General features: G+C 37.4%; 1 long non-coding RNA gene across 1 annotated transcript; it reads left to right on the top strand.

Moving 5' to 3' along the window:
• The first annotated feature begins 1,102 nt into the window (after positions 1 to 1,102).
• On the top strand, positions 1,103 to 17,397 carry LOC112708316 (uncharacterized). Its single transcript, XR_003156303.2, has 4 exons — positions 1,103 to 1,282; positions 1,407 to 1,478; positions 14,184 to 16,992; positions 17,071 to 17,397. It is a non-coding gene; the product is annotated as an uncharacterized lncRNA (long non-coding RNA).
• The last annotated feature ends 5,098 nt before the right edge of the window (positions 17,398 to 22,495 follow it).

Below are 22,495 nucleotides of genomic sequence, written 5' to 3' on the forward strand. Positions count from 1 at the left end.
TGTACTTATGTATAAATACATTATTTAAATTATTTTAATATATAATTTATATTTTAACATATATTTTATATAAATAATTAATTTTTAATGTAAGTTAAATAATCACATAGAAAAATTAATATTTTCTCCCTCATTTAAATTTTGGATGGAATGCTTCTTACTTTTAAGATTTACGACTTGTTTAGTTAATTTTGGCAATATAATTTTAGTTAGACATCATTTTTCTCCATATTGTTTTTTATTTTGTTTTTTTATAATAAAATTATGCATCCAAACGTTTTTTAAACCAAATTTTTAGTTAAGTCATTGTGCAACTTTTTTTCTTTTGTACGTACCATTCTTCTTCTTCTTATTATTGCTATTTCGAAAAATTTAAGGGTCAGTACTTTTTTAATAATTTGGCCAATACTTAATCATAAAAAAATGAGTAATTTTTTTATCATTAGATATAATCTCATATCATTATAAATATTATTGATGATTATAAAATACAACCTGTTGATCCCCTGGCAATTTTGCTATTTTTTTTTCTTTCTCTTTTTTTCCTACTACTCTTCTTCCTCATTGTTATTGTCGCCGTCATCTTCTTTTGTATGCTTCTTCTTCTTCTCTTTTGTTGTTGTCATTGCTGCTGCTACCGTCGTCGTCGTCATCGTCGCTGCGGCGCACAACAGCCATCATCGTTATCGTCGCTATCTTGTTATTGTTGTTGTTTAATTTCTTTTTCTTTTTTTCTTACTCTTCATCCTTATCATCATCATTCTTGTTGTCGGGAGTGGATACTCTCCAGTAAAAAAAAAATTGGATGGTATACAGTGGAAGATCTCATTATTCATTACATTTTCTCTCTCATTTATTTCTGATCCCACTTGTAGAATTAAAGGTAAGAGATTACACTTTATTCTCTTTAATAACAAAAAATTAAATAAAAAAGATCAATTTCCCTTGTTGTCTTCGTCTTTCTTTTTTTTATATATATTTAAAAAATTAAAATATATAAACTTTTAAAAATATTATTTGTACACTAGAGGAAACCACTCAAATCAATTAATATATCTTTATACACATACATTAACAATTCAAACTAGATACGTAACAAATACTCCACGCACCCCAAAGCACCACGCAGCACGACGAGTAAACAAAGCACCGATAAAAAAAATTCAGCACTTCTAGTTCTCTTATCAGCGCCCTTCACTCTCTTCTCATCGTGCTTCACTCTCCTCTTCTCAATGTCCTTCAATTTTCTCTTATCAGTGCTTCGGTTCTTTTCTCATCAAAAGTGAGTAATTTAATCTGTTTGAATTTTCATTCTTTTTCTCTCATCAATGTATTAATTTCATTCCTTCTATTTTGATTATTTTGATTCCTTTAAATTTAGGGTTTTAATTTTTTTTATTGTGCAGCTTGTGGATAGAATCAAAGAAATTATTGTTCATAAATCAGAATCTAATAAAATATCAATCTCTAATGTTGAGGTTTGTATGTTTAAATACTTTAAATTGTATCTAAATTATTATCTTTGTTGAAATTTTCTTTCTTGAATTTATATTTTTGACCGTTACATTTATCTTCACTGGATCGTATGCAATACACACATGGTATCTCTATTTTATATACAACTTCTCCTAACATTTTAGAGTGCCAGAAATTAATTAACTATACTGCTCTATTTAAACTGTATAGTTCTTTTAGGTATTCAAAATTCGAGAATTATTTTATAGAGAAGTAGAGAAATAGCAAAATGATTTTGTAGAAGGGTAAGGTGATTAAGAGCTTTTAGGAAGGGCAAATTTGATTGAATAATTTCTGTAATTTCTTTATGAAGTCTTAGATTAACTATAGTGAAAATTGATGCTAATGAGATATTGTAGAGAAATGGATAATAAAAGGTGACCCTCTACAAAGTGACCCTACTAGATTCAAAGAAATTTAAGGATAATAATGCTTTATTGTGCTTAAATATGATTTAGCCGATCTCTGGACTTTGATTATTTTTCTTTTATTGTGACAATGATTATTTCTAATTTTTTGTTATGCATGTTTAAGTATTTGATTATCATATTTAGCTTGACGTTCAATTTTTGTACGGTGATAATTACTTAGGGCTTGTTTGGGTGAGTTTTTAAGAAAAGATCTTTCTTTAAGTTATCTCTTTTTAAAATATCTTACGAAGAAGTAAAAGTAATTTTATATTTGGTTATCTCATGTAAAAAGATTTTTTTATTTATCAATTATGTTTGGACATAACAATATAAAAGTACTTTTTGTTTATTTATTACATGAAAAATATCTTTTTTTTTAAAAATATCTTTTTTTAAATATTTTTTAAAAAAAAGATATAAATTATAACTTCTCAAAATTTTTTTTTATTTTTCTAGTACTTTTACTTTTACTGCTAGAAATTTGTCAAACATGCTAAAAAATAAAAAAGATCTTTTTTCATTAAAAAAAATCTTTTTTAACAAAATAATGGCCCAAACAAACACTTAGTACGACAAATATTTTTGTATTATAATTAGATTATAATTAAACATGTGCTAGATCATATTATTGAATTTAGTTATAAATAAACATGTTCAAGATAATAATTAAACTCAAGTGACAGAAAATTTATTATATCAAATTTTCATAGCCAATGGAATGAATTAAGGACACACAAGAAGAATACTCAAAGAGAACAACAATAACATATAATTCTTTTAGAACTTAGTACCCAAGTAAATCAAAAGAAGAATGCAAATAGGTATTGTTCATATCCTAACCCAACGATAAGGCCCAGGTCCCAACAAAAGGCCCAATCCAAAAAGGTTGAGCTTCGCCTTGTACCGACCTCCTCCCTATGAAGTCGGTTCCTATCACGACTAACCCTAAAGAAGTCAGGGACGAAGATTAGCTGGCAAATAATCACTCATTCAAATGAGTAACTGCCCCTAAAATCTCTCTACCCACTTCTAGGAACCATATCTCAACCTCCCTAAGATAAAGGAACAGTTATCCACCTTAAAAGGCGGAACTACTTCAGCGGTGGTTATTGGTTCACCATTATAAATACACTGACATTCCTCAGGTATCTCTAAGTCCTAATACTCTCTAGACCTGCTCACACTCTTGCTGACTTAGGCATTGGAGTGTCTTTGCAGGTACCACCCCCCATTCTTTCACATACACAACTCGGAGGCGGCTCCCAGACGTAAACCAAGTCGTAGACCACACTCCTCCAACGCTTGGGCCTCACAAACAAGCCCAACCACCGTCCGGTTCTAGGTAAGCCCCGGAACATTGGCGCCGTTGTCGGGGACCCGAGAGATCAACCAGTGATGGCGGACAGATTCCCCGAAGAGGGTCATGTGGAAACAGATTCTGAACAAGAGAATCTGGACGCCGGAAACAATGACGCAGACTTGACCCTTCACCAGGAAACCAACGATCAACACAGAGGAGGTACCTCCGGAGTCAAAAATCCGAAGGCGAATTCTTCAAAAGGGCGCGAATCGGAGAAAGATAGACCATCCCACGCAACTGAACTCATGGGATTAGTCCACGTCCACCAAAGTCGCCTGGAACAGTTAGAACAGGAACGGGAGCGACAAAGGGAGACTGAGAAAAACCTAAAAGAGGAGATGGAACGACGAAAAGAGTTAGAAAGAAAACTCTTGAAGTTAGAATCCTTCCTCAAAGGTCGGAACTCCCGTGACGAACGAGAAGAACCGCCCCTAGGAGGGGAGGATCCTTTCAGCGAGGACATAATGAGGGCAAAAGTTCCGAGGAACTTCAAAAGCCCCGATATGGACCTCTATGACGGAACCACGGATCCGAAGCATCACTTAAGCAATTTCAAAAGTCGGATGTACCTGGCTGATGCTTCCGACGCTACGCGATGCAAAGCTTTCCCGACCACCCTATCGAAAGCGGCGATGAAGTGGTTCGACAGCCTCCCTCTGAGGTCCGTCACCAGTTTTGAAGACCTCTCAAGAAAGTTTTTAATGAGGTTCTCTATCTAGAAAGACAAAGTGAAACATGCGCCAAGCCTCCTGGGAATAAAGCAGGAGGTCGGAGAATCCTTACGAGCCTATATGGAAAGGTTCAACAAAGCATGTTTAGAGATCCAAGACCTGCCCACCGAGGCAGTCATAATGGGGTTAGTCAATGGGTTTAGAGAAGGTCCCTTCTCACAGTCCATATCCAAAAGACACCCCATCTCCTTAAGTGATGTGCAGAAAAGAGCTGAAAAGTACATCAACATGGAGGAAAATGCTAAGCTGAGAGATCTGAGTTGGCAACCTGGGCACCTTCCCTCAACAAAAGAGAGGGAGAGGAAAACCAAGAAAAAGGAAGAACTCGGCCTCGATAGACCAATGAAATATCACTCTTATACCCCTCTAAAGGTTTCTATAGTGGATGTATACAGAGAAATTTGCAATACCGAAAGGCTGCCACCTCCCAGACCCATTAAAAATAAAAAAGGGGGGAGCCGCAGCGACTACTGCGAGTACCATAAAATATATGGTCACTCGACAAATGACTGTTACGACCTTAAAAATGTGATAGAAAAGCTGGCTAGAGAAGGTCTGCTTGACAGATATGTCATAGAAAGGTCGGACAATCATGGGAAAAGAAAGCGAGACGATATGGATAGAAGAGACCCACCACCGCAGACTCCGGAGAGACATATCCATATGATCTCAGGAGGATTCGTGGGAGGGGGGCTCACCAAATCCTTTCGTAAAAGGCATCTCAAGAGAGTCTACCAGGTCGGAGGAGAATCATCTGACCTCCCTACCATTTCATTCACAAAAGAAGATGGGTAAGGAATAATCCCTGGACACGATGATCTGGTGGTAATAGAATAATCCCTGGACACGATGATCCAGTGGTAATAACTATGATCCTAGCAAATGCCCATCTCCACAGAACCCTAGTAGACCAAGGAAGCTCAACGGACATCCTTTTTAAGCCCGCTTTTGACAAACTAGGGTTGGATGAGAAAGAATTAAGAGCTTACCTCGACACCTTATACGAATTAGGCGACACGCCAATAAAGCCACTGGGATTTTTGCCCCTCCACACCACTTTTGGAAAAGGGAAAAAATCAAAAACTCTGAGTATAGACTTCATAGTCATCGATGTAGGGTCAGCATATAATGCTTTAATCGGCAGAGCTACCCTTAATCGACTCGGAGTGGTGGTATCCACTCCCCACCTTTGTATGAAATTCCCGACCCCAGCGGGGATAGCAACGGTAAGGGGAGATCAGAAATTGGCAAGGAAATGCTACAATGAAAGCCTAAACCTGAGATGAAAAGGCAGAGAGATTCACACAATAGAACTCGGTGGTGCAAGGGCTAGAGAAGAGCTGCGACCACAGTCGAGAGGAAAAACCGAGGAGATACAGGTAGGCGAAGAGGAAGGAAAAAATACTCACATAGGAGCCAACCTAGGGGAAACCCTAAAACAAGGGTTGTCTAAGCTCCTAAGAGACAACTCCGATCTCTTTGCCTGGAAGGCCTCCGACATGCCCGGGATAGACCCCGAGCTCATGTCCCACAAACTCTCGGTCTACCCAGGGTCCCGACCCATGCAACAGAGAAGGCGCAAGCTCGGCCCAGAACGAGCCCTAGTAGTAGAAGAACAAGTACAGGTGCTCCTAGAAGCCGGCTTCATGAGAGAAGTCAAGTACCCAACATGGCTAGCCAATGTAGTGCTAGTCAAAAAACAAAATGGCAAATGGAGAATGTGTGTCAACTATATCGACTTAAATAAGGCATGTCCTAAGGACCCTTATCCACTACCAAGTATTGATACCCTAGTAGACTCCAGCTCGGGGTATCAATACTTGTCGTTCATAGACGCCTACGCAGGGTATAACCAAATCTCGATGTATGAGCCAGACCAGGAAAAGACATCCTTCATCACGCCCAGAGTAAATTTTTGCTATGTGGTCATGCCATTTGGATTAAAAAATGCAGGGGCCACATACCAAAGGCTGATGAACAAAGTGTTTGCTCCCCACCTTGGGAGCCTAATGGAAGTATACGTTGACGACATGCTGGTGAAAACCAAGAAAGAAGTCGACCTCTTGTTAGACCTCTCGCGAGTCTTTGACACCATAAGGTTACACGGGATGAGACTAAATCCCGCAAAGTGTGCCTTTGCGGTAGAGGCGGGAAAATTTCTAGGGTTCATGCTGACACAAAGAGGGATTGAAGCCAATCCCGATAAATGTAGAGCTATCCTGGAAATGAAAAGCCCGACCTGTTTAAGAGAGGTCCAGCAGCTAAATGGCCGACTCGCAGCCCTCTCCAGATTCTTGGTAGGATCAGCACTAAAATCCCTTCCACTGTTCTCCTTATTGAGAAAGGGATGTCAGTTCGAATGGACTCCTGAATGCGAGGAGGCATTCCAGGAGTTCAAAAGATTCTTGAGCCAACCTCCGATTCTGACCCGACCTGTAGCTGGAGAAGACCTCATCCTATATCTATCTGTAGTAGACAAGGCTGTCGCGTCAGCCCTGATAAGAGAAGACGAAGTCGGCCAGCATCCAGTGTATTTCATCAGCAAAGTTTTACAAGGACCCGAGCTAAGATACCACAAACTAGAGAAGTTTGCCTACTCCTTAGTAGTAGCCTCACGAAGGCTACGGCCTTACTTTCAAGCTCATACAGTAAGAGTCCGCACGAACCAACCCATGAAGCAAATCCTCCAAAAAACGGATGTCGCAGGGAGAATGGTTCAATGGGCAATAGAGCTCTCCGAGTTCGACTTGAAGTATGAAACTCGGACGGCGATTAAAGCCCAGTGCCTCACCGACTTCATTGCAGAATACGCAGGAGATCAAGAGGAAAAGCCAACTACATGGGAACTCTATGTAGATGGATCCTCAAATAAAACAGGAAGCGGTACAGGCATAATATTGGTGGATGAAAGAGGAACCCAAATAGAGGTTTCCCTCAAATTTGAATTCCCAGCTTCAAATAACCAGGCCGAGTATGAAGCCCTGATTGCTGGATTGAAGCTGGCAGAAGAAGTCGGTGCTACAAAGGTGATGATATACAGCGACTCACAAGTGGTGACCTCCCAGATAAGTGGAGAGTATCAGGCAAAGGACCCAAATATGAAGAGGTACTTGGAAAAAACTCTGGAATACCTTGGGCGCTTTACAGAAACCGAGGTCAAACACATAGTTCGGAATCTGAATAGCAGAGCAGATGCCCTATCCAAGTTAGCAAGTACCAAGCCAGGAGGGAATAACAGAAGCCTGATCCAGGAAACTATCCAGGAACCCTCCGTGGTAAAAATAGAAGACAAACAAGAAGTCCTTGAGGTAGCCGGTTTAAACCTCGGATGGATGAACCCCTTGGTCAAATACATAAAATTTGACATCCTTCCCAAAGAGGAAAAAGAGGCCAAGAAAATTCGGAGGGAAGCACAACATTACACTTTGGTGAGAAATATTCTCTACAGAAGGGGGATATCAACGCCATTGTTAAATTGCGTACCGACCTCAAGAACCACCGAGGTGTTAGAGGAAGTTCACAGTGGGATCTGCGGGAATCATCTCAGAGCAAGGTCACTAGCCAGGAAAGTGATTCGAGCTGGATTCTACTGGCCGACCTTGCAGAAAGATGCCACAGAATTTGTGAAAAAGTGTCAACCATGTCAGATGCATGCAAATTTCCATGTGGCTCCCCCGGAAGAGCTCATCAGTATCACTTCTCCATGGCCCTTTGCAAAATGGGGAATGGATTTGTTAGGTCCTTTTTCCCAGGTCCCAGGACAAGTCAAATACTTGATCGTGGGAATAGACTACTTCACAAAGTGGATAGAAGCAGAACCATTGGCCACCATATCAGCCCAAAGAAGCCGGAGGTTCCTCTACAAAAATATCATCACAAGGTTTGGAATACCTCATTCCATTACTACAGACAACAGAACCCAGTTCACTGACTCTACCTTCAAAAGCCTAGTGGGCAGCATGAAAATCAAACACTAGTTCACTTCGGTGGAACATCCACAAGCCAATGGACAAGCCGAGGCAGCCAACAAAGTCATACTGGCAGGGCTGAAGAAAAGACTACAAGGAGTAAAGGGAGCTTGGACAGAAGAGCTCCCACAAGTATTATGGGCTTATCGAACGACGCCACAATCTGCCACTGGAGAAACACCTTTCCGACTTGTTTATGGCGTAGAAGCCATGATACCAGTAGAAATCAGCGAACAAAGTCCAAGGGTGATTCTCCATGATGAGGACGGAAACATACAGGGGCACAAAGAGGAGCTCGAACTACTCCCCGAAGTCCGAGAGCAAGCCCAGATAAGAGAAGCAGCGTTGAAACAAAGGATGACCACCAGGTACAACAAAAAAGTCATTCGAAGAAGCTTCACCTCAAATGACTTGGTCTTGATCAGAAACGACATTGGAGTCAATAAATCAGGGGAAGGAAAACTCGCTGCTAATTGGAAGGGACCATACAAGATAAGAGAAGTCCTAGGAAGAGGTTATTATAAGGTGACCGACCTAAATGGCACCGAGTTACCAAGGTCGTGGCATGCTTGCAACATGAAAAAGTACTATAGTTAAAAGCGAACTCTACTCCCTGATGCACTCTTTTCCCTACTTCATGATTTTTTCCCAAAAAACAAAGGGTTTTTTCTGAAGAAAGGGTTTTTAACGAGGCATCATAGTAGAGCCTAAGGGGAATAAGTTGTTAAAAGCCCTTAGTAGCAGTAAAAAGTACCTTTCCAAATAAATAAAGATCTTTTTCAAATATCTCTCATAAAAAATCCTTCTCGTTTATTTTCTTTTCTACGAAACGCGCCGACTTAAACTCGACAAAACGTGAAAATCCCATGAACCGACCTAGATGGTCGTCAGGATAAAACGACGAGGTACAAGTCGGTGTAAAGAGGTTATATAAGTTGATCGTAAGAAACTCGGAAACACTCCGACTCATAAGTCGAAATGAAAACCCGAGTAGAGAAGCTCGGAAACACTTCGACCCGTAAATCGAAATGAAAAATCGAGTAGAAGAAAAACGCATCGCAAAAATAACCTAAGACACAAAAGCTCAATAAACCACAAAGTTGAGTATAAAGGAATAGTGGAAAAGAGAGATCAAAAAAACCTAAGGCCAAAAGACTGTCAAGCTCATAAAGAAAGACAAGCCAAAGAAAAGGTTTTTCAAGAAAAAGGTCGGAGAAATTTTCTAAATTATCAAACAAAAACAGAAAAGCATGCACACAAAAGGCAACTTAAACCCTTATCCAAAAAAAGGGTATTTATAAATATTTTTTTGTTACCCTTATCCAAAAAAGGGTTTTTTAAATATTTTTTGTTTACGGCCTTAAAAGGCCAAGAGAAATGTCAGTGTACCATTACTACCACAGATATAAAAAGAGTTCAAAAAAGGGGGACCCACAGGCCGGGCCCCCATATAGCCAACAACTTTTTTAAGTATCACCACCGGGAGTAGTAGGATCACCACCAGAATCAGGAAGAGGAGTCGGAGCGCCATCAGGACCAGGGAGAGAGGCACCTACAGGAGTTGGAAGAGAAGTCTTGGGAGTCTCGGAAGAACTCGGAGCATTGTCTGGACGGGGAGGAGACTCTATGATTCTCTGACCCCGAGTCTTCAACTCAGACTCAGATACAGGTCGGAGAGGAGACACAATGGCCCCATTAATGACAATTTTGTCAGGGTCCAAAGGAGAGAGATCCAAATCGGGAGCAAGGACGCCGACCTGCTCCTTAAAAATCCTCCAAGCCTCCTCGGCTCCCTCAACAACAGAGTCCTCCAACTCGGCGTAAGCAGTCCGAGAATTCAACAAGTCCTTCCTCACCTCCACGATATCTTTGAACAAGCTTGAATAACTCTCCTGCGCCTTCTTCCTCAAGCCCTCCTCCATATTGCATTGGGCTTGTAACTTGCTCCCCTTCTCCCGAAGATCATCCCTCTCCTCCCTCAATTTAGCGACCTCCTCCTTCAACTCCTTCTCATGTTTCTGATATATGAGAAGCCTTTCCTCTAACTCTTCAACCCTCGAAGTTGAACCCAGAGAGCTAAGAGGAGTCTTCTAAAAAATATCAAGAAACTTGGTGCACACCGTCGCCGCCCTGACACTCTCCTGAGCCAGAATAGTGAGGTGGTTCCGGACAGAAACATCATCCATACCTATACGGGTATGGGGATAGATGTGTTTCCGGACAAATGCAGGAGCATCCACCTTAGCCTCACCTTCAAAAGAAGAGGAAGACTCTAAAGTCTTACGCTTCTTCTTCTCTGGCTCAGGAGAAGGTCGGGGGGGAGGGGGCGGCTGAGAAGAAGCCGAGGAGGAAATAACAATAGGCCGAGAAGGGGTCCCAAAGTTTGAGGAGGAGGAGGAGGAAGAGAGGAGCTAGTTACCCTGGCACCGCCAGCCCTGGCGCGAGATCTTGCCCTGGCCTCCTGGACTCTCTGGTAAGATTCGCTGGAATTCTTCTTCGCCATCTCTGTAAAAGCAATTATTGGCCAAAAAATTCAGACAAGTCGGAAAAACAAGATACAAGTTGGAAACAAAGTATAAAAGACAAAGGCTACCTAATTGTGCCTGGACAAAGGACGGCGACCCCTGAAGAAATTTTTTGGTATCCAGATATGGGGCCCTCCCCCATACTTCTCAGAGGAACCCCACAATGGCTGCCTCCACCTCATCCAAGTCATCCAAACCATATTTCTCGCAGGGGGAGGCCTCCAACCAATACACCTTGAAAACGAGGAACAGAATTTTCATCCAGGAAAAAGGGGTGGTGACCCTCTACACCTTGAACTTTGAAAAAATAATTTTTAAAGTCATGGAAGGATTCATCAAAAAGGGTGAAAACTCTCCGACCTTGTATGGCTCGGAAAGATACCCATTGCTGCTTGTTATTTAGCCCACTGAAGGGCTTGGTCATATGGAAAAGATAGAAGAAAATCCTCAAAGAGGTCAGAAAATTTAAGGCGTGGCTGATAAACTGGTAAATTTTCAGAAAACCCCAAGAATTGGGGTGAAGTTGGGTAGGAGCAACTCGGCAGTGACGCAAAATAGCTATTTCAAAATCAGAAAATGGAAGAAAAACACCCAAACGGGTAATCATGCTTTCATACATATAGAAAAAATGAGGGACCTCCTCAGTATCCCTCCCAAAACAAACCCAGTCTTCCAGACCCGAGACCACCAATTCATACTTCGGCTCATCCTCCTCAGAAGTACAAATATGGTGATGAGTGCGAAGGTTGGTGATGAACTCAGCATCGACCAAGGGTTCCTCCCCCAAGACCGTAACATCAACCCACTGAGCAAGAACTTCTACAGAAGATATTTTTCCCTAGGGTATGATGAAAACCTACAAAGGGAAAAGAAAAAAGAATAAAAAACGAGAGTTCCTAAGGGGCATGAAATCTAACAACCTACGACGTCACCTTCTCCCTCTCCAAAAGAAAATAAAAGGCATGCAGAAGCACTTAATAAAAGGGAAGAAAAAACCAACCTTTGCCTGAAAAGGAGTAGAGGAAGATGAAAGCCTTCAACGAAAGTATCCCACGAACAGATACGAAAGTGTTCCACGAACAGATGAAAGGAAAAAATTTTTGAAAAATCGAAAAAACGAAACGACGAAGGAAGAGGGAAGCATTTATAAGCACGTTAGGGGCATAATGGTAAAAATGGAAGCGGTCATTAATGAATGCATCGTTACCAAGATAATTAATACCTACGCACACCCCGAACGGACGCGACGTTTGATTAGATGTAACTGTGAAAATCAAAAGTCACGAAAATTCACGTCGGTTGCAAACAAATCACGTCGGTTCCCTCACAAGTCGGTTACGACCCCGAGTAGAATACTCGAACCCAAATCTTAAAGGAAATTGGGCTCGAGTAGGGGCACTATTCATATCCTGACCCAACGATAAGGCCCAGGTCCCAACAAAACGTCCAACCCAAAAAGGTTGAGCTTCGCCTTGTACCGACCTCCTCCCTATGAAGTCGGTTCCTATCACGACTAACCCTAAAGAAGTCGGGGACGAAGATTAGCTGGCAGATAATCACTCATTCAAATGAGTAACTGCCCCTAAAATCTCTCTACCCACTTCTAGGAGTCATATCTCAACCTCCCTAAGATAAAGGAACAGTTATCCACTTTAAAAGGCGGAACTACTTCAGCGGTGGTTATTGGTTCACCATTATAAATACACTGACATTCCTCAGGTATCTCTAAGTCCCAATACTCTCTAGACCTGCTCACACTCTTGCTGACTTAGGCATTGGAGTGTCTTTGCAGATACCACCCCCCATTCTTTCACATACACAACTCGGAGGCGGCTCCCAGACGTAAACCAAGTCGTAGACTACACTCCTCCAACGCTTGGGCCTCACAAACAAGCCCAACCACCGTCCGGTTCTAGGTAAGCCCCGGAACAGGTATTATATTTCAAATTTGATGCTTTTTCTACTTTATAAAAGAGTTTAATGAAGTTGTCCTTCTCCATCTCCACCCAAAACAGTTTAAAAAGATTCAAAAATATATTATAACCAAATACGTTCTAAATTATACTACAAAATTCGGCTATAATCAAACGTGTTTAAGGTAATAATCAAATTCAAGAATTCAAATTAAAGTTCTACTTATGTTATAATCATATTATATTCAAAAACACTCTAAATCATTTTACAAAATTTCATGTTATAATCATATTATATTCAAAAACACTCTAAATCATTTTACAAAATCTGATTGTAATCAAATTCAAAGATGCAAATCAAAGTTCAACTCATGCTATAAACAAATTCTACTTACACACATTCCAAATCATTTAATAAAATTTTGTTATCATCAAAGACGCTCAAAATAATAATAAAACACAATGATACAAATCAAAGTTTCAAAGAGTGTCTTGTTTAATTGGATGTTACTTACGTTGTAAAACTCAAAAATGTAACACACTAACGGTCAAGAATTCATAAGCATCAAGTAAAGTAAATAAAATAAAATAAAATCAAAGTAATAATTTTATTTGTCCAAAAGAATCTACATACTAGAGTTTCACCAAGTCCACCAAAACTGTCAATATCAATCCTTGATATTATTATTAAGAGTTTCATTATTCTCATGCTTTAAAGGAAGGAATGTAAGAGTCAAAATATAAGTAAACACTATTAATAGAACATTTAGATTTACATGAAAAAGAACATTCCAAACTGAAGTGAAAAATAATATACTGGACACATTTCATTACAGATTTTCACTAAAAGATAAAACTTAGTTTTAAGTTCTAACAACTTGATCCTTAACATTACTCATTAACTTGTTTGATAAAACATAAGTTATCTATCTTATGTGAAAGGAGGGGCAAACAACAAGATTTTCAAGAACCAACAATAACAAACAAATTTACAGGTTTGATATATTTTTTTCTTTTTTCAATAAATGCCTCAAAATGCAGGATTTTTTCAGATTCAAAACCACAAGACCCTAGAAAAAACTAGCGACAAAAAATTATTCTTTAAAAAAATGAAAGACCCTGAGATGCAGAAGGTTCTCTGTATGTTTGATTTCTCCCAAATGGAAAAACGAAGAAGATGAAGAGGTAGCAGATGTGTCAAAAAAAATCGTAATTGAGCGTAGAAGAAGAGGTTTGGCGCGTATGACTTAGGGGTTTACAAGATGAGAAAACGTAGTTTAGCATGTGGATAAATGAGAGTCTACCTGTTTTTTCAATTTTTGAAAATTGTATTTGTATATATAGTGTATAAAAATAAAGTGGTTGATTTTGGCATACATCTAATATGGTTGAAAAATTTTTGGTGCACAAGACAAAAAAATTTTTGGTTAAAAAGGCATTGAATTTTTTGAAGGACCACATGCTCAAAACATTGAATTTTGATGTACAACATATAAATCTTAGATATCACAGAAATTTTGATGTGCAGTACAAAAATTTTTGGTGAACTACGCACTCAGAATATTGACTCGTTTAACTAACAAAATATATCCGTACCAAAAATTTATGCGGTATGCAAAAAAATTTCTATACTATGTGCAAATATTTATGTGTTATGTACAAAAATTTTTATATTATTATATTGATAAATGTGTTTTGTATAAAATTTTGTATTATATCAATAAATTTTGATGCTCTCCAACAAAAATTTATGTATTGCAGATGTTGGGAATAAGGAGCATGACCACAATCCAATCAATCATGTGTCAAATAATTTGTTATTGTTATTATATTAAAATGTTAATATAATAAGGTCCTTGATTAAATTTAGAGATTTATCATTGTGATAGTGATCATAATATTGAGAGATAAATCTTTTATAATTTAATCTAAATTGTTCTTGGTCATAGGATTATTAAAAAGAACATTAATAATCCGGAAAGATCAATATATATATATATATAATGGTCTTCATTGGATGAAGATTAATAGATCTCATTTATTAAATTATATATACAGATGGTGCATATAGAGATATGACCATTGAACTGACTCACTTTGAAAATTCCTAATGGTTATAATTACCGCATATTTGTCAATAGGATATTCTCAATATGAACATAGTAATAGAGTTTTCTTTGACCTGCGACTATCATAGTAATTAACAACGTATTTATTATACTTTGATTCCGGATACCTAATACCCTAACGTGCTAGTTGAATGGATATTGGGTATGATTTAAAGACTTGTAGAATTAATGATTAGTCAATAAGGAATCCGTCAACTCTCGGTAAAGAGTTTGAGCTCTATGATTATAATGACTGAGATGAATAAAACCTTGGCCAAGGGGATTGAATGAATAAAGAAATGAGTTTCTTAAGTCATTCACAGTTCATTATAATAATGGTAACAAGTTAGAGTTTGACAATTAAACCATACTCTAAGGGTTAACCAAGAGCTGGAAAGATGGAATGAATTATACTTTGTTCTTCTGAGGTTCTTAGTAAAAATATATTACTTCATACTATCAGGTCGTTGAGGAGTGTTGCTAGACGCCAACCTTGATTAGTAAATTTAGTACGACTAATTTACTACCCGCTTAGTATTGAACCTATGGGGTCACACACTAACGAGTGTTCTAACCTTTGCTATAGAATTATTTAATTATTATTTTGATTTGATCAAATAAATAATTATATTAATTCAAATGGAATATTATTATATTTTTTGCTAGCACCAATAATATAATAATAGTATGATAATTGAGAATATTAAATGAGATTTGAGAATAATTAGTTATTCTATTTCTAAATTTGGATGAAATCTTAACTGATTCTGTTTCAAATTGAGTTATGATATGATTCATAAATTTGAAAGATTCAAGTTTAAAATAGTAAGATATGATTTAAATTTGAATTGAGATTCAAATTTAAAATCAGTCACAAATCTCATACTATATATATGTATGCCAAGAGTAGAGAAAAAATGAGAAACAGACGAGAATAAAACACAAGGGTTTTATTCCTTTACCTCTACGCACATAAATATATGTGAGCCTAATTCTTGGAGAAGAATTTTATGGTGTGCAAAGAGTTGCAAGAGGTTTCTCAATTTAGATCAGATATCCATTGGTCAAAGAGTTGACAGCAAAATGTTGGTTTCGGTGTGGATACGCATAGCGCCTTTGTACCATTGAAGGAGAAAGTGATTTTTACTAGCGTACATACAGGTAGTTAGATCTGATTTACTATATATTATATTATTGGAATAAAGTTTAAGCACAAAATAGATCTTTAAGGATTACTTTCTTTTCTTCCGCTGCGTGTTATGAACACATGGTAATCCTTCAGCAGAAGCGCAAAAAATGAAAGGTGATGATTATACGCACTTTTTTTTCACTAGATTTATGCTAACTTAGTTTAATTTGATTACAAAAACGTATGTAAATGCTTCATTATCTATTTTTAATTTCCTACTTGATACATCAAAATATTTTTCAGTACACCAATAAAACCTAAATGTGAAAAAAAACACTAGCTAATATATAATAAGCATGGAGGTTGAAGTGTTCCCTTTTATATCCTGAGATATTAGAAAAACGGGAGGTACTAAACATCTATTTTAATGATGAAAAAGGGCATCTGTATTTCCATTTAGTTTGTATTTTCTTTGAGCGTTTAGCCTATTTTCAATATGAAAGAAAAATGCTAAGACATTAAAGACTTGAGATTTGTAATGAGGTTTGTCCATGAAAGTGAATTCAAATTGTTTCTTTAGTTTGTGTTTAATGAACCAATCTGCACGCATATTCTTTTCTTGTAGAAAATCTTGAACATTAATCTCCACGTAAGATCCTGAATATTTCGCAGCAAGGTTTCTGAATTGGAAGTTCTCTTGCCTTCTAATAAGTTCTTCGAGCACTTATGTTAAATCAACTTCGATTACGATCTTTTTCCTTCCAAGCTACCATATATTACTCCCAAAGAGGTAAATCTTAGAGTGGTCCCTGAAGTTACACCCGTGCTTTATAGTAGTTCTTGAATTTAATAGTTACCCATATTTGTCTTTGAAATTGCATGCCGAGAATCAGTCTCGTCCTTCCAGCACATTTCCTCCAGCTGGCGTTATCGGAAGGCTGATCTGGACAACAGGGTGACACGCTGACGATGCTAACGGCTAGCTGACGTGGATGAATAAACTTTGTGAGTCAATTTGGTCTCCAATTTGAAGTTAAAAGCCCTAATTCCCAAATGTTGAGAATCAATCTCCAGTGCCCCTTCTCTTCTCTTCTGGTCTCTTCCTTTGGATTGTCTTCAACATCTTCATAGGCAAACGACAATGGCTAGCGCGAGCAACATAGCTGGGAGATCCAATAACCCACGATTGTTTGGAAGCATTATGAGGAAAATGAACAGAAACAAGGATTCGCGTTTGCCAGAGTGGTGTGGGTGCGGATCGAGACCAGTGCTGTAATGGTCAGTAACGGATTCTAATCTAGGGAGACCGTTCGTGGGTTGCCCAAACTACAATGTAAGTGGTTGTTGTTGTTGTTTATTGTAATTCTGGATATAAACTTGGTTGATTCACTTTCTTGGGTGCAAACTATAGGTAAGAAGTGGTGTGGGTAGATAAAATTCTTGAAGAGGATGTGATAACATGTGATGGTAGAACAAGCCTTGCAATTGACAATGAAGAATGAAAGATGAAGATTGCTTGGAAACTTGAAAGATTAGAGTCTGAAGTTAGGGTTCTAAAAGTAGGTGGAGTTTTGGTATTTGTATTTATGCTACTGATTACAGTAGCTATTTGTCTCTTAAAGTTAGATAGGCAATTTGGCCAATTATATCTGACAAAAAACAAATGACATGCATATGTTGTTTCTATAGTTGTACTTGTCAGTTTGTTGGAAAGAAATGCAAATTAAAGTGTTTGACACTACTGTGCTTGCATATTTTGAAAATTGGAGAAACAATATGAACTACTAATATATTCATCTAAAATATAATTCTTGTAAATAAATGAAAATGGATAGTGTTTGGAATGTATCTTAATTGCATATAAGAGGACAAAATAAAACTAAAAATCCGACAGATCAATTCAAGAAAGTCGTAATTCATGTTTCATAATGTAGCAAATACATCCAAAATAAGGCATTATAAAGCCAGAACAATAGATTCTCAAGTATATCAAAGTTGTCAAAACATAAGTCTCATAAGTTTTCAACACTAAAATCCTCCACACTGGGATCCTAATTAAGAAAGCATACAAAGTAAATTACTTCACCAAAACAGACAAACAAAAAACACCATCTGTCCCTAAAGATAATAATTTAAGTCATTAATTTTTGGTTTTGGGTGGTTTGAATCTAGGAATAAGCACAAATCTTATTATGCTTGCTGGTTGAATGCTTGCTAGTAGAATGTTTGCAGATGGAGTGCTTGCATGTTAAGTGCTTGCTAGTAGAGTGCTTACAGATAGAGCATTTGCAGGTTGAGTGCTTGCTGGTTGAGTGCTTGCAGATGGAGTGCTTACAGGTGGGGTGATGATTGGTTGGGTGGTAGCAGCTGGTGTGCTTGTTGATGGAGTATTCTTTTTGGTTGTGGACAATTTTCTCTTAGGAGGGAGTTTGGTTGGCCGAACAGAAAGGGGTTGCACCTATATATGAAACATGAAATATTTGAAGTGACTAAGAAAATTTAAAAGAGTAATATATATATATATATATATATATGGGTAAGTAACAATATGAACCTGTTGAAAGTCATCAGTTTCTGACAAAACAAGCTGACTAAGATCAAGCTGAATCTCGACCTAAGTCTGGGGCACAAGTGGGGCATCACCACTATTTATAGCAATAGTTGGAGTAAAATCGTTGACCTCACCTCCATTAGCATCAGTATCAGCAGCCGTTGCAGCAGCTACAACAGCTGCTTCTTCGTCAACAGCCCTCTTACAACAATTCCTCTTGGTGTGACCTGTTTCACCATAATAGAGACAATGTCCTTTTTTATAAACTCTTTTCATGGAGGTCTTCTTCTTCTTGCCTCTACTTGACTCCTCATCGGCATCCTTTCTTCTTTTCTTCTTAATTGGCCCTAACTTCTTCTTGAACTTTGGTGTTTGAGGTATGTTATGTGGTGATTTCTCCCACAATGCCTGATCAGGAAGTGGATTTATATGGAAGGCATAGGTGTTGTTGTATACATCCATGGTCAACTAGTGATGACAGACTTCATCTGGCTTTTTATTAGCCCTGGCCAATGCGGCACATGCATGCATACATGGCATCCCTACACAAAAATTCATAGCCATAGATAAACAAAATTTCAACTGCAAATTATGAATAAAACAATAAAAAAATATACATAAAAGACCATACCACTTAGTTGCCAAAAACCATATGTGCATGATCCTTGTCCAAATCCACAACCATATTGGTCGGCCACCCATGAACTTCAAATTTTTTATAATCTGCATCACCAGACCACATGGGAACCTAATTTTTTTATTCTTTTCTTATCTTTTCCAACCTAATTCACTGTATTGGAGGTAGGATCCCAACGTTGTTCCTCAACTTCACCTTGTTTCTGGCTATAGATCTCATGGCATACATCCGGACTTCCTCCAACAGTGTGATAATAGGCTTGGGTTTAGGTTTTTTGATCCGTGAGTTTAAAATCTCACAGGCATTATTGCAGATGTTGTCCATTTTAGGTGCACTACTAAAGAATGCCTTGCTCCATGAGTCCTTTGGCCATTTGCAGACATAAGTACATGCATATTTATTTAGCTTCTCCAATTTTTCTTCCCTTCAATGAACCCTTCTTTAGTCGTAGCCCTTGCACACTCCCAAAGCAAACCTCTAAGCTGATTATCCTTTCACTGTTTGTTGAAGTTTCACCATAAATGCCAAACACAGAATCTGTGATGGATATTTGGGAAGACATCTTGAACTGCATGGATAAGTCCCTGCATAACCAAAAAGCCAGTACAAAAATTTATAATCAAGCCTAAAAAAGGTCCCTAAAGTTGTATTAATGAACTCAAACTAGTCCCTAAAGTTGTGTAAGTAACATCACATTGGTCCCTCGACAGAGTAAACAGATACTATCCATATACAGTAGCCATCAACTATGCAGCATCCAGTTTATATAACAACTACTCAATTGTTCTAAATAGTAGTAAACAGATTTACTACTCAGCACACATATAACAATAAACAACAATAATTAAGATATCTAACAAGATACAACAGTAAAAGGATTTACTAATAAGCAGTTATATCTCATAATCTTCGATTACTACCATTAAGTAATTATATTTAGCAATAAACAATATTTTTTGCATGTTTGAAATAAAACACCAACCATATTGTTTATAATCATCCAAGTCTTGATGCAATAATTCTAGAAATCATCGCTAATTTTCCGTGTTTTTGATGGACACAATTGCATAAGCAATCACATAAATGTGATTGTTTGCGTCTTGACCAATGGCAGAGAGGATTTGACCACCATGTTGTATTTTTAGAAATGCTCCAACCAAGCCTATAAATAGTCTGCAGCTAGCCTTGAATCCTCTTTTTCATCCATTAAAGCAAATGTACATCCTATCAAAAGTTGGATCTTCATCAGGATTGGAATGAGGTCTAACACCAATATTAACAGTGGAGCCAGGATTACATTTCAGCAATGTCAACTCATAATCTCTAACCATACCATACTGGGCAGCAGCATCTCCATACACTACGGTCCTATCATCCCCTAGAGCCCTTGTTAGTGAAGACTTGTTCAGGTCCAAGTCACACTTGCTCTTAAAGTGCTGTGCAGCTTCAGAATATTTAAGATTGGAATATTTTCTTAATTTCCTAACCAATTTGCAACCTAGCCACTTTCTGTTAGCTAGCCTATTCTTAATCTCTCTAGGACAAGTGTGATCGTCCATAATAGTCTTGATTTGCCAGCAATTACCCTCACTGTCTCGGGAAGCATCTACAAGCTAGCCACAGTCCTCTTCCTTACACACAACCCTCATTCTTACACTGTCATTCTTCTTAAACCAGATCTACCTTTTCTTCTGGATACAATACTCACGAACAGCCTCCTTGAATTCCATCTTTGAAGTAAATTTCATTCCAACCTCTAGTTTAAGCTCACCAAACCTTCCTCCTTCACTAAACACAGAAAATACCTCATCTGAATCAACTTCCTCCAACTCATCCTCAGAGTTTGGAGGAGTCTTCATTTCTTCAAAGTGCCAAGACTCTCCACCATCAGAATCATCATAACCTCCATCTTGAGCATCATAATATGGTGCCATTCCACCATCCTTAGAAATCAATCCAAAAAATAATTCATCATCTTCAAATCCTGAGTCTGCACACACAAGACCATCATCCTCAAGCATAACATCTCTCTTTTCTTTAACTTCTTTCTTATCTGTTGTAGTCCTCTTTTTAACATCACTCTTTTTTCCAACTACTCTCTTCACAATCACTTCTTCTTCCTCACTAGAGATCTCGTCACCAGCAGGCCTATATGGGTCGTCCTCTATACTGTCATAACTGTCATGACTATCTGAGGATTCCTCCTCACTAGACAAGCTCACAAACACAGCTTGGGAATCCTTTCCCTTAACATATGCTCTTCCAAAAGTTCCAGTTGCAGCTGATCTTGTTAAAGGCCTCCTTGCATGTGATGCTGCATTTTTTACTTTTTGAAGACATTTCTTTGGTAGATCAGACTTTTTGATTTTTTTAAGTTTAAATTTGGACCTAGTTAAAAGTTTTGAAGTGAACTGGACTGTTGATTTTGGTAATGGATTGGGCTTGATACTAGGAGTAGCAGTGGATTGGGCCATTATTTTTGGTGGTGGGTTGGGTTTAGTACTAGGAGCAACTGTGGGGGTATGCCATTATTTTTTTGTGGTAGGGTGGGCTTAGTAGTAGGAGCAATAGTGGGTGCTACCAGTATTTTTGGTCGTGGGGTGGGCTTAGTAGCACTGACGGATCCAGAAAATTTTAGTAATAAGGGCAAAAATAATAATATATTTACATATCTAAAATTTAAAATATATTAATTAATTTTTTAATATGTTGGATAATATTTTATTTTAATACTAGCATTTTGTTAAACATTTTATATCCATAAAAGTCATTTTTATTGATTATTTTTTATATTATAAAAAATTATACCTTAATATTTTTTTTAAAAAAATCTGTACAGAGCCTAACTTAAATGGACTAACTTCGATTTTTCAATATAATTATGTGAGGGGATAATAAAAAATTGTGTAAAATATAAAAATTAAAAAATCAAACAAATCACAATTCTTTTATAGATAGTTATAGACAATGTCTCTTTTTTTATTAAATTATCATTCAAATATTTTTTATTATTTAATTATTAAATTAAAACTCTATAATATTTATGTTAAAAATTATTTAATTTTTTACGGAATTAACTAATATATTTAGCCAACATAGGCTAATTTTTAAAAATTATTCTATTTATCTTAAAATTTACACCTAAAATTATTGATTTTTAATTCTAAATCTTAACTTATAAACCTAAATACTAAAATAGATTAATATTAACTAAATAAAAATTATTTTTTATACTTTTTTTTAATTTATATAATACAATAATCTTTATTATTGTATTAATATTTAATAGTATAATTTTTTCACACATAAATAAAAGATTTTTCAATGTGGGGGCAAATATATTATTATAATGGAGGCATTACAAATACACATATATATTTATTATTTATTTTCTTAAAATTCAATGGGGCAAGTGCCCCCACCCTTATATAGGTGGATCCGTCCCTGCTTAGTAGTAGCACTACAAAAAAACGAGTTTAAAATGGCATTAATATTACGGCGGTTTTAAAGAACCGCCTTAATAACCGGTTATTATGTCATTTTTAGTTGCTTCCATAATGAACTTTGAGTTTGGTGGCGGTTCAAGTGATTATGGCGGTTTTGAACCGCCGTTTTCACACGTATATAATATAAAAATTTACAGTAACC

Source organism: Arachis hypogaea, chromosome 8, assembly GCF_003086295.3.
Source record: "Arachis hypogaea cultivar Tifrunner chromosome 8, arahy.Tifrunner.gnm2.J5K5, whole genome shotgun sequence".
In the NCBI taxonomy this organism is placed as follows: domain Eukaryota; kingdom Viridiplantae; phylum Streptophyta; class Magnoliopsida; order Fabales; family Fabaceae; genus Arachis; species Arachis hypogaea.